This window comes from Tinamus guttatus, unplaced genomic scaffold, assembly GCF_059628265.1.
Source record: "Tinamus guttatus ecotype Peru unplaced genomic scaffold, ASM5962826v1 Tinamus_guttatus_pri_ptg000027l, whole genome shotgun sequence".
Classification (NCBI taxonomy): domain Eukaryota; kingdom Metazoa; phylum Chordata; class Aves; order Tinamiformes; family Tinamidae; genus Tinamus; species Tinamus guttatus.
Genome location: NW_028288561.1, coordinates 2867084 through 2879390, shown reverse-complemented (window position 1 = coordinate 2879390; position 12307 = coordinate 2867084). Strand labels below are relative to the sequence as shown.

The following is a 12307-nucleotide window of genomic DNA, read 5'->3' as shown; positions in this document are numbered from 1 at the left end:
TGACAATTATAGGTCTCAATATAATTGCTCATTGCTTTAAAAACAGAGTCAAATTCGTACACACTGGGGAAAAGGTTCATGATGTACTCTTATTACTACAGCCCTGGAGATAACAAGCCAGCCTGGGCAGATGCAGAGATTACACTTGGACTAGAGATTTAGAATATGTTCTTATCCCAAGCCTTCCTCTCCAGAGCTCAAGAGTCTTAGACTTGTGCTTATGTTCTCGAAAAAAAAAAAAAGGCAATCAAAAAAACCCACAAACATTTTGAGATCCTTTTCACCGCTACTTAGTTGCTTTGCACTTTTAATGTTTGTTTGCAGCTGGCTGGGAGGCCTGCACTGATTTTCTAAGATTATTTAAATTCTTCTTTATTTGTTAACAACTGATGTTGGTTGCACAACCCATTGGCATGCAAACACTTCAGAAGAGGAGCTGCGAACAGCTTAGTCCTAATGCAAGTAGGAATAAGATTCAATGGCTTCAGCAGAGTTGCAAAACTAGAGCTCTATTGTTTCAGTGGGAGTTTCAATAATTAACATTTCCATTAGCTTTCTACACAAAAGACTGGTACCTCCCATTTAGGCAGCTACACAGGGCTACTTCATGCTAGGGCTAAACAGTAAACACTAAGACTTTCAAGCACACTGAACTCTTCGTTTCCTCCTTTGGTTATCAGCTAAGCCACAGTGTTGGAGAAGGATTTGTCCTCTTTGAGCCTGTGGCAATTTAAATAAGACAGAAGTTATGCAAATGCAGAGAATTATGTAAAAATGCAATTGGAAACTTTGTATTTTTAAAATGCACTTAACTCAAATGTAGCTGAACTGACATTACTCAGACCTTCCAGTTTTATTCAGCACTGGATTGAAACCAAGCACAAGAAATTTCAGACCCAAAGGACATTTTTTTTTAGAAAATTATAAGCACCTAAAGTAGAAATTTACAATAAAATGATTTAATTACAATGTCTGTCTGGGAAAGCTCTAACACCTAAAGAAAACCTAACCTATTCAACGAAACAAAGATTTTGTTATATCAAATGAAAAGGAAGTGAACTAATTAAGAGCATGTTTGATCCAGCCTGCAAACACAATGTGGGTCTGATTCAGCCCCAAACAGCACCCAAACCAGAAGTCTGGATTCAAATATCTGCGGTCTTCCTGGGGAATTTGGATATAGATTCAGATCCAAATTTTACTTTTAGAAAGCTCACTTCTAACCTGCACAAGCACAAGCTGTAGGCCCAGCTCTGCATTCCTTCCACACCCAAAACTGGAGTTCTGCCTGAATCAGGAATGCAGGGGAAAAATGATTTTCTTATCTTTATGGCAGATCTTGTGTGGTGATCTACAGGCCTCTGAACCTGCCAAAACTCAAATGTGTGACACAGTAAGCAGTATAATTCCAAAACCAATATACTCCAAATTATTACTCTTGTAGGGCACTTAAAATAATGCAGAACTATTTGCATAAGCATAAATAATTGTTCATAACTCCAGTATACATGGATATATTCTGATATTTTGCTACAAGGAAATTTCAATAAGGGAAAAGAAAACTGAAAATAATGGAAAGTAAGACAAAAAAACACATAGAAGGTTAAATAAACCTATCAATAAATTAAAGACGGGTTCTCAGCATAACATTAACTTCCAAAATCACAGGGTATCATTATGAACAAAAAAAGCATCTGATAAAGTCTTTCCATTATGTCAAAAGGTCACAGATTTCATCCCAACTTTTTGGTCAATGAAAGGCGGTGTTTCCCTTAGCTCCCCAACCAGCAGTGTGTCAAAACGTGCAGAGGGAAAGACCTTCCAAACGCATGAGGAACCATGGAAACAAGTAAGTCTGTCTATGTGTGGCTCTCGGTCCTTTATAAAGCTTCCCAATTTTTTAGTCAGTTTTATAGGGTCCAATAATGTTAGGTACAGCTGCCACATTTTATGTCTATTTTTTTCCTCCCAAATCAGTCTAAGTTAAAAAAGCTCTTTTTGCAAATACAGGACGTAACTACATCTAGACAGTTTCTGATATCCAAGTGCCAACCCATATCACTCTGCTGCTGTAATTCTGGCCTTTCTGGCTGTTTTGCCTGTTATTCTACCCCAACCAGCATGCAAAAAAAGCAGGGAAAAAAAAAACCCAAACCAAACCAAAACAAAACCAAACAAAAAACAGCTCTTCTGTGGTCATAAAAGCCAATAGGAATATTAAGATAATTTTTATTGCATTTTGTTCAGACAAATATATTCACAATATTCAACAAAAGGATACACTGAATAGAGTACCCTGGGGCAACTAGTGAGAGAAAAATAAACGCTAGCTACAATCAAGGGCTTTGGCTGCTTTAAACCTTCCTATGTAAGATTAAATTAAAATATTTCCTATATGCATTCCCTCTTTTCATCAGCATGTCAACTGCAGCAAGTAAGAATGTGCTATTAATTGTCAGCATCAAAATCTGCGATAATTTTATATAATCAAATATTTTTTCTTACTTTCACAAAGACAACTTACTTGAAATGGTTTTGAAGCACGTTGCAAATAGAGCTAAGTGAATCAGCTAGCACACAGCACACTTTTCAAGGAAAAGTTTCTAAAAATGAGTCAGGTTTTAATAAAAATGCCTCAGAAGTATGTAACTCATGCCCATAATAGAATATTTTTCAATTTTCAATCATGTATAGAGATTTTTAAAAATGTTAACAGATGTATAAAACAAAAAAGTAAAATTCTCCCTTCTTCTCTCCTGTGCACACATATAATACACACACAAACCAACGGCAGGCATTTAGACACCAATACTGTTTTTACGTTTTCCACTAGAAAGACGATTCACTTGTAAATCTTTTTTCCCTTTAAATTGTTTCTGTGGCAACACATCTGGTGCTAAAATTCTGGGCCAGAACATTAACTTTCTTCTTTCAGAATAGTTATGTTGTTGTTCTGGCCTGCAAGACTGTGAAGCAGGGAGAGATGTGCAAATACAAGCAATTATATAACCCTTCCTGCCTTCATAGGCACACAGAATATTAGCTATTGATCCTTATGCATAGCTTAAAATGGCTAATTTAAAAATGTTCATAGAATTGTTAGAGAAAACTGCCACGGTGAGCACACTTTTTATGGCCATTTTTTTTAACGATTATTATTTTCAAGAAAATGATGAGCGCTTTGTTCCCACCAGAGGAACAAATATGAGGAAAGAATAAAAGCTGAGAGAATGAGGTTCCTTTCCTAATCATAAATGTAACTATCCCCATGTAAGAAAGAAGGGTTCCTACCCGGTTTTAGCACTTTCCCAGGGCTACCTAAACATTACTGTATTATCACCATTTCACAGATGAGATATGTCAGGTGCACACGAGGCCAAACCTTATGAAAAGTCTGCTGAACCTGCATGCCTTACCTGAGGTTACAGACACCTACTGATACTTCATGCCATGCCCTGCACAGCTCAGCTCAAGCACAGCAACACTTGGACAATCTGTAGTCTGAAAGCTTTGTTGTGGAGAACCGAGGGATAAAAAAGGGGGAGAGAAACCCTATAGCCTGAGTTCAGCTTGTAAGCCATCAAATGAACAATTTCTTAATTTATTAATAAACCCAAAAAGTCAGTGTGAAACCTTACAGACATACTAGATGACTGCAATCCAATGCAAGTTACTAGGGGTGCTTTAGAGTGCAAGTGGAGACTGGCACATCAAGATACAAACCCTGCAGTGGTCTCAGTTCATGAGGGCCAGAGCAGTGCGCAGGGCTGCAGAATCCTCTTCCTTCAGTCTGGAACAGTAGGAGTTAAAAAACAAGGAGAATGGATTTTTGCTATTCAGTCAAGCAGATCAAGGATGAATTCATGGAAAGAACATATCTGATGAATTTAAAAGTACCACTGACACAGTTATTTTTCCAATAATAACGGCATTTTAAGTTCCCCATGAAACAGATTTTATTATTTAATTTGAAACAGCGAAATTCAATTCTGGATCAGTTACATACAAATTGCTTTGCTAACTACACTTACAGCATTTTCTTGTATTACTGACAAAGAAAACAAGATCATCTTGGTGTTCTGACCTTCTAAATTACTAATGATTAAATACATTGATGAGCTAAAGACCATTTTTTTTCCTAAGATGTTGAATTGAAGAGTAATTATGTTTTCAGGCACTCTGAAGACATTTTGGTTTAAATCAATTTGTGCTTAGGGAGAATAAACTGGCAACAGAAATGGAAAAGTCAGAAAAAGTGGATAGAGATGATATTTCAGAAATAGACCTTTATGTCCTTCTTGTACTACTGGAGGCGCCACCTTAAGACCAGAATTAAACCCAGGACCCCGAGCACCTCTAGTCATTAAAAGCTGGCTGATATTCTTTGTAAGATTTGCTGTCTGTGTCATTTTGGGTTGTCACCAGCCAGTCGATCCAAACACAAGTCTGGCCAATAACATTCTGGATATTTCAACTCTGTTACTTTCTCTCAAACCTTGGCTAAGATCAAATGTATATATTAAACTAACATTAAACCTACTATGTCACATATCTTTTTCCTTCCAATATGCCATATTTATTCTATCCAAATGGCATAATTATCACCTTTTCTGGGGCCTTTCCCACTCCTTTGCTTTATTATGTATATCTTTCTATACCCAGAGCTTCTATTTTGTCCTGGTGCACCATAACTCCACATTATCACCCTCCAAAACCTTCAGAAAAAAACACATTTTAACAATAATTTTCTGCTCCCACTAGACTGAACCTGGTTTCCCTTTTTAGCCACAGTGGCCCTACTCCATTTCTCGAGTTTTTTAATAGGGAGGTGAGATTCTGCACTTGCAAAGGAATTTGCTCTGGGAGGGAACAGAGTGATACTGGTAGATCTGCTGTTATGTGGCTCCATCTCCCCATGTAAGTTGTTCCTTAGGAACTCAGAGCTACAGTGAATACTGCAGAGCATTTCTGCTGTTGCTTTGTCCTGACACAAGGAAATCACTTTGTCTTACACTGTCCCTTAGCGAATAACATTACATAATTCACCGTTTGGCATATATAATTCCCCATTCTTGGCTCTGTGCTGCTAGCCGAAACACCCCTGCTTCCCTTCAGCTATTAACTGACTCCAGAGCGGAGCACAGGATAGAGGCGCAGGACCTGTCATCCCAGGGAAGCCCTTTAATTCCTCTGAACAGTATCCAGACTCTAACTGGAAGAACATTTTATCAAGCTAGTTGTTCATTACTGTAGCACGTGTTGTATCTCTGTCAAGTTTCTCGTTAGACCTGGGGCACAGAACGTGGGCTCGGTCTGCCAGCAGCTCCACCCCATTTTGGCAAGTTTTCTGCAGTTTTTCCTCTACTACGTGTCGTGTTTATGTCATTCACTCTGCAGAACTCAGAGCAGCAGCACGGAAACGATAAACTGTACTAAGCATGAACACAACAGAGCTCTGAAGGTTCATGTCCCTCTGAGCACCACATCTTTCTTGGACATCTCTTTCTAGTCAACACGAAATATTCCCTCAGATATTCTACCCTTTCTGCACTTTTTTTTTTTAATAAAAAGTCTTTTGAAAAACACTACTTAATGCCCCTCATTAATTTGTGTAGTCCCATTTTACTGCTGTGAAAACACAGCTAGAGTTGGATTAAGTTCTGTTTCTAACCAAGGAAATGACAGAATCGGGAGTCCTGAGTATCGTGCTGTACTCTGACTCTGGCTCAATACTCTCATGCTTAAGAAACGCGTCACTATTTTCCACATTCCTTCAAGTTTCTCTGGGTAGTGAACAACTCATTTTCCATCTAGCCCAACTTATTTAAAATGACTTTTTTGTTAATGAGGAACTAAGCTTTGGAGCAAAATGCAGCTGCGCTCTGACCCACAACCTCCACCCATATTTATGAGCAAGTAAAACACAATCCCTGCACAAGCAGAAAGACTTATCTAACATGCAACCAGCCCATACAATGACACCTCCAAAGCCCCACAGGACGGCAAGGAGCTCTCCTAATCTCTTACTTTCCACCTCGTCCTGATGGGCATTCACCTCCCAGGGGCTCCCTGGGTGGAAGCGCTTACTCTGGGTAAGGGCAGCTGCTCCCTGTGTGGTAGCAGCAGCAGCAGCAGTGGCAGCGGCAGCAGCAGCAGCAGCAGCAGCAGCATCCCGTGCCGCTCGCTCTCTGTGTGCTCCCACGAGCCTGGCCCCACCATAGGTGACTCCTCACATCCTGCCCTGCTGCCCTGCTCTGCTCCCCGCCGCCCGGGCAGCCCCGTCCCCACCGCGCCGCTCGCACCTGGGGGTCTCCCGCGGGAAGGCTGCGCTCCTGGGGCACCCGGCTGCGGCAGCGGGGCTGGCCCTGCCCGGCCCGGTTCAGCTCAGCTCGGCCCGGCGGGGCAGCGATAGGCGCCGCTTATCGCCGCCGCCCGCCCCGCTTCCAGGAAGCGTTCGCCGCTGGACGCGGATCGCCCTGTCCCGCTGCCTCCCTCCCTCCCTCCGACCCCCCTCATGCTGGCGGGGGGGCTGGGGAGGCGCAGCGAGGCCGCAGCCTGCGCCCGGCAGACCCTCCGCTCTGCACGGGGGGCATCCCGAGCGCCCGCCGCTCGCTCCCGCTGCTCGCGCCGGGCCCCGCGGGCCGCATGGCGAGGACGGGCAGGCTGCGCACCAGGGACACCAGCCCTGCCCTCCCGCTGACCGTGCCCCTGCCTCCTCCAGCCACCTCTTACCCCTTCGCTGTTTCTCAGCCATTTCCTCCCCTGCCTGATCCCCTCCCTTCCCATTTCCCCATCCACTGCTCACTCCTCCTCTCCCCTCCTCTTTTTTTTCCCCTGACAGTTCCCCATCACCCCATCTCTTCAACATCCCTTTTAAGACTCTCCCCTTACACCCCGCCACAATCCCTCCCTAACTCTCATCTTTCTACTACTGCCTTCTTCCTTTTTCCATCCCCACCCCCCCGGCTTCAGCCTCTGCTCCTGAAGAGGAGGGATCTGCTCTGTCCCTGGTTGTTAGCAGAACCTGCTCCAGCCCTTGCTGCTGCACCCACTACTCACCTCCTCGCTGTTTCTTCAAGCCTCTTGGGAATGGCTTCGCTCCCACTAGCTTTCTAGGTGCCTTGCAGGTAGCCCTACCAATAAATAAATAAATAAATAAAAGGTGTGAATTTAAGGCAGAAAGAAGACTGGGATCCTCCAAAGCAGCCCAGCTCATGGGGAAGCCGCCCGCACACTCACCTCTCCCCTTCCAAAAGGGCCTTGCCAGGCCCTCAGCAAACACCAAGCACAGCCACAGTCCCTGCTTGGGCCTGTCACCCTCCGTGACTCTGTCCTGGCTTTGGAAACCCTTCTCCACTTTCACCTAGGTTTTTTGTTTAGAATGGTTTCCCCATAAAGCCAGGCAAGTGGATTCACTGACAGAGCAGGATGTCAGGAGGAAGCCAGGGGGAAAATGAGTTGACTCTTTGGACATTGGTAAGTTCATTACCAGGAGCATTCGCTCCCCCTCTGACCATCCTCAGCAATACCTAGCACTCAGAGCAGGCTCCTCCACCCCATCGCAGCAGGACGAAACACAAACTAGGCTTCTCAAAGCACCAAATGCCCAGAGATCTCATGCAAGGACCTATTAGGGCAGAGTTATTTGTTTTAAGTTCTTGATGGAGTTAATCATGAGCATTTGCGTTTTTCGATCCCCATGATTAAAAGAAAGTCTGGAAAGATGCAGGGAAGCTCTGGCGCAGCTGAATGCAGAAGTCATTAAGAAGGCACATGAGGGAACTGACACACATGAATGTGAGAGCAACATAAGACAAAAACAGATGGGCTGGTGGTGTGGGCTGAGCAAACAACTCAAGCACCTAAAAAGAACAGTGCTGAGATGCAAACAAAAACAGGTTTGGTACCTGAGCCTGACACTGGCTTAGGAGTACTCAGAAGCTTGAAAAAGTCAATGACGAAACACCATGGAAAAGAACAGTAACTAAATAGTACTTCCCAGCATTTCTAACAAAACAAATTGCACAAAGATGCAAATACCTGTACCTCACGGATTCTATTCACAGTAATTCTACTAACAGTTCTTTTAATTTTCCTAGTATTCGGAAGCTTTATGATCAATCGCACTAACTGCTTGGGATAACACCAAGGACACACCAGCAGCAGTTTAAGAGGCAAGAACTGGCATCCTTTGCAAGGACGGGCAGCCCTGCGGGGTCGGCAAGGGGGACGCTTCAGCCTGGGCGCTCCCCGTGCCCTGGGCTCGCGGGGCGCAGGACTGCGCGGAACGGCCGCGGCTCCAGCCCTGGCGCAGGGGCTGCTCCAAACCCGCCCGACTGCAGCAGCGGAAGGACCTTTGTCTGAACACCCAATGTCTGCAGGAGCCCCCTGCGAGCACAGCTGACCTAACACCCCCTGCTCTGATTTCCTTCAAAATACAAGGCTTATAACAAATTTCACAGGCCAGATCTGCTAATGTGAATGACCAAGCTTCCATCGATCCCAGTGCCAATGGCCCTGGGATCAGCTGCGGACGGGCCTTACATGTTTTTATTCCAGTTTATTTTTTATGATCCTCATTTGTTGTGTCTTCATCTGGTGTTTATGTGGATGGTAGTTGGTTTTCATTATTTTTTAACTGCATTTCAGATTATTTGCTCTATGGTTTTGTTCACATTCTCCTTTTCCACGAAATTCTAATAAAACATTTGGCTACAGATTTTCCAAATTGAACACTGATGTTTAGTGCAGTTAATTATGTACCAGGGTTCAAAGCAAGTTCTATAATGTAACAATTTACATATTCTTGAAAACAATGGGCACAGTCCTATAAACTATTGTTGCAAGCTAGTTTCACATTCTTCTGGAATTTCCTTTAAAAAAGTACATGTGTTTAGAATTCTCATACATACGAAAAGCAGTAAATACTCCATTGTTGGGACCATTAAAACATTATAATGAAAATAGAAAATACATTCTTATGTCTTTCAAACCTAAAGGGACATTTAAAAAAAAATTCTTCAAGGGCTTCAAAGCATTTCCCAAATACTAATTCAGCCACTCAATATCTATCAATAACCAATGACATGCAAAGATCATTCTACTCTCCAAAATTCAGGATGGTTGCAACAACATTATGTTTACTGTTCTAGCCTCACCAGTGTTCTGGCATAATAAGTTTAACTTGAATTTTATTAAGTGTTCTTTTTTTTTTGACCAACTGAACTACAGAGAGAAAATTCATTGTGTGTTTGAAGCAGCAAATATCTTCTAAGAGCTTAGGAAAACTGGGACAATGGCTTAGCCACACAGACCCAGTATTGTCAAATGTGACATACATGGGAAAATTGAATTGCTTTTCTACTGCCTTTGGGTAGTCCTTCTTCTGATTTACTTATAGCCACTGCATCAGTATTATTTAGTTAATACAGAGTGACAGTTCTAAGCCATGATAACATTAATTTGATATATAAATTACATGTAATGCTATGAGAGCAATTATTGTACTGTGAACAAATATTTTTTAGTGTCATGGCCAATATTGCAATTAATAAGTAAGCCTGATGTTTAACTACAATCATAATTACCCAAATAGTGTAAATACAGTTACCTTCATATTGAAAGTGCCACACAAGTGAGTTTACCCCAGTAAACGATTTTTAAATTCCAAAAGCACCAATAAGATCCACAGTGCCCTCTGCTGGGCTATTTTCAATATTCTCTGAATATTTCCACACAATTCATTATCAGAAGCTAGAATGGACAATGCAGATAACAGGCTGAAAGCCTGACGAATTTGATCTAGATGGTCAATCCTGATATCATCGTGTTCTCAACTAGCTCACCAGCTGAGCAGCCCTCAGCATACGTGTAACACAGTGCAATCGAGCACCACACGTCGGTATTTTTCAGAACACTGGTCATACAATCACAGACGAGTTACGTATTATTCACTAATAATCTGATCATAAACATTAATGAATTCGTTTACAAACAGTTGCCCTATTTCTGTAGTTGGAAGCAGGTAGCATTTGCAAAATTAATTAATTTCCTCTCAGCTGGAAAGGTAACAGAAACATGGCAGGTCCTGTCTTTACTTTCTTCTAGTTTGACTCCATGGTAGAGCCAACTTTGTAGATACTCATTTGTTTCTACTAATTCTGAAAGAAATCAGATATTCATGAACAAGCTATGCCAAGAAAAGACAGTTAAATGCAGGATTTCTAAAGGAGCATCTGTGGAGGTGTGGGCCAGCAGATACTGTCTTACAACAGTGACACACAAACTCACTACTAAAGGATGTCAAAACCAGGTAGCGACAAGCTATGCACTGCTTAAACAACACGTCCTGGAGAAGCAAGGGACACAAGGAAACACAGGCCAACCTAGCTGTGAAGCAAGGTATTACATAACAGGAACTGCGGGATTATAAAAGATTAAACAGTTAGGATCTGTAGCAACTAGTTTGTTTTAACACTTAAATATTGATAGGAAATTACTTTTAACAACAGACAATGCCAAATGATTTCCTTTATAAAAACACTGTATGGACACAAATAATTTTAGGATATATCAGCACCATTCAATATAAAAATGTTCCTTTGCAGTAAAAGGCAGAGGGACTCATTATTCAGCAGATGATACTTAATGTGCTACTTATTCTAGGTTACTGACACTAACAGAGGATGCTGCTTCTATCTACAAACAGCAACCCATGCAAGGTACTTCCCAGCAAGCCTGAAATTCTGCATTCCCCAAAGGGTAATTCCAAAGTATGCCAGTGTTAAATTTAGCATAAGTTTTTCATCAATTACTCTTTTTATTTATTTTATTTTTTTTCCAAAGTCTAGATCAGGAAAACTCCCTCAGTAATGAAAAGATGAGAAACTAGTGTTCACTGATCATTTTGAGGAAAGGAACATTGAAGTGCGATCTATAGACCCTCACAGGTGTCTACGGACACCTATAGACAGACTATAAAGAAAACATAGGTGATGTTTTCTTCAGAACACCTTAGCCCTAAGAAGTCATTAAGCTACATACATGTGTGCATAGTGTGAGACGTCAGCAGTGATTAGTACTGCAGTGTTTAATTAATGACGTAGTTTCATATTAATCCAGAGTCACTAAATGTAAATGGAAGAGTACTAGATGAATAAGAAGGAAAAGGCCTTAAAAATCTGTATTTTTATTTAGAAAGCTCAGTAAAAAACAAGCTATCAGTGTGAACTTTTGACTTCATAAGAAGTAGATTCAAAAACCTTCAGAATTTATCACCACAGAAACACACCCTACCCAAGAATAACCAAGAATAGAAATATACTACAGAGCATCCTTTCCCAGGACAAGTAGTGTTCAGAAATACCTGCAACACATCCCTTATTAAAGGCCTCATGTTAGAGTTAGTTGAAAGTCAAAAATTCAATTCGGAACAAAGAGCAGAAACAGGTCTCAGAAGTCGAACTCAAGAGTCCTAAACAGAGCTGTCCATGTTTGTGACAGACAGTTCTGCAGCAAGAAGCATGATAGCTTTGGTGTCCCCAGCTCTTAGAGCACATTGCCACTAGTCACCCATTTCCATCTGCACAAATCTTCCAGATTTGGAGCAGATTCCTAATTAACTTTAATTAGCCAGTCATATTTATGTGAGTAAGTTTAAGTGTTTTTGAAAAATTGTAGAACATAACAAACAAACATTTATTTGATCACATGAAAAAGGCAGCTGTTTACCTAAAGGAAGACCAACAAATAAATATATAAATAATGCTCCCAAACTCCAAAACTGAAAGTAAAACTGTATTTTTGTAGAGCAAAAATATAATTTGAAGTACATGTTCATTTGGACTCACATGCTACTACATGTTTGTGGTACATATTTAAAATTAAGCTCTTTATATGGTTAATATAGTTCTTTGATATTTTTTCAGATATACAACTCAGGTAATTGTTCAAACAAATAAAATAAAATAAAATAAAATAAAATAAAATAAAATAAAATAAAATAAAATAAAATAAAATAAAATAAAATAAAATAAAATAAAATAAAATCCTAGCCAGAAAAGGAGAAGCAGAAGATGCATTAGAGCAGAATCTCACTATACTGCACGGTGGTTTTAGTGATCCAATTTCCACACCAAAACAAACTAAAAAAAAAAAAAAAAAAAAAGTGTTCCCATAAAATCCTCCCCAGCTATCCCAGATTAGGAAACTCAACCCGTCTTTCAACTTCACAGAAGCTGAAACTGAACATGCCATGAATAGCTTGATCAGGTCTGAATCACAGGTTTTAGAGAGCTTGTGACTAAAA

At 41.1% G+C, this 12307-nt stretch overlaps 1 protein-coding gene across 3 annotated transcripts in view; it reads right to left on the bottom strand.

Annotated features, from left to right (window-relative positions):
* Positions 1 to 6398, bottom strand: part of RIPOR3 (RIPOR family member 3) — a 47613-nt gene extending 41215 nt beyond the window's left edge. Inside the window, exon 1 of one of the 3 annotated variants that reach the window (XM_088528475.1) lies at positions 6303 to 6398. The gene's annotated coding sequence lies outside the window, so the exon portion shown is untranslated. Of the gene's footprint in view, positions 1 to 1224; positions 1518 to 5127; positions 5243 to 6302 lie in introns of those variants that run through there. The other 2 variants (XM_088528493.1, XM_088528486.1) reach the window with 2 other exon arrangements.
* Positions 6399 to 12307: the final 5909 nt, after the last annotated feature.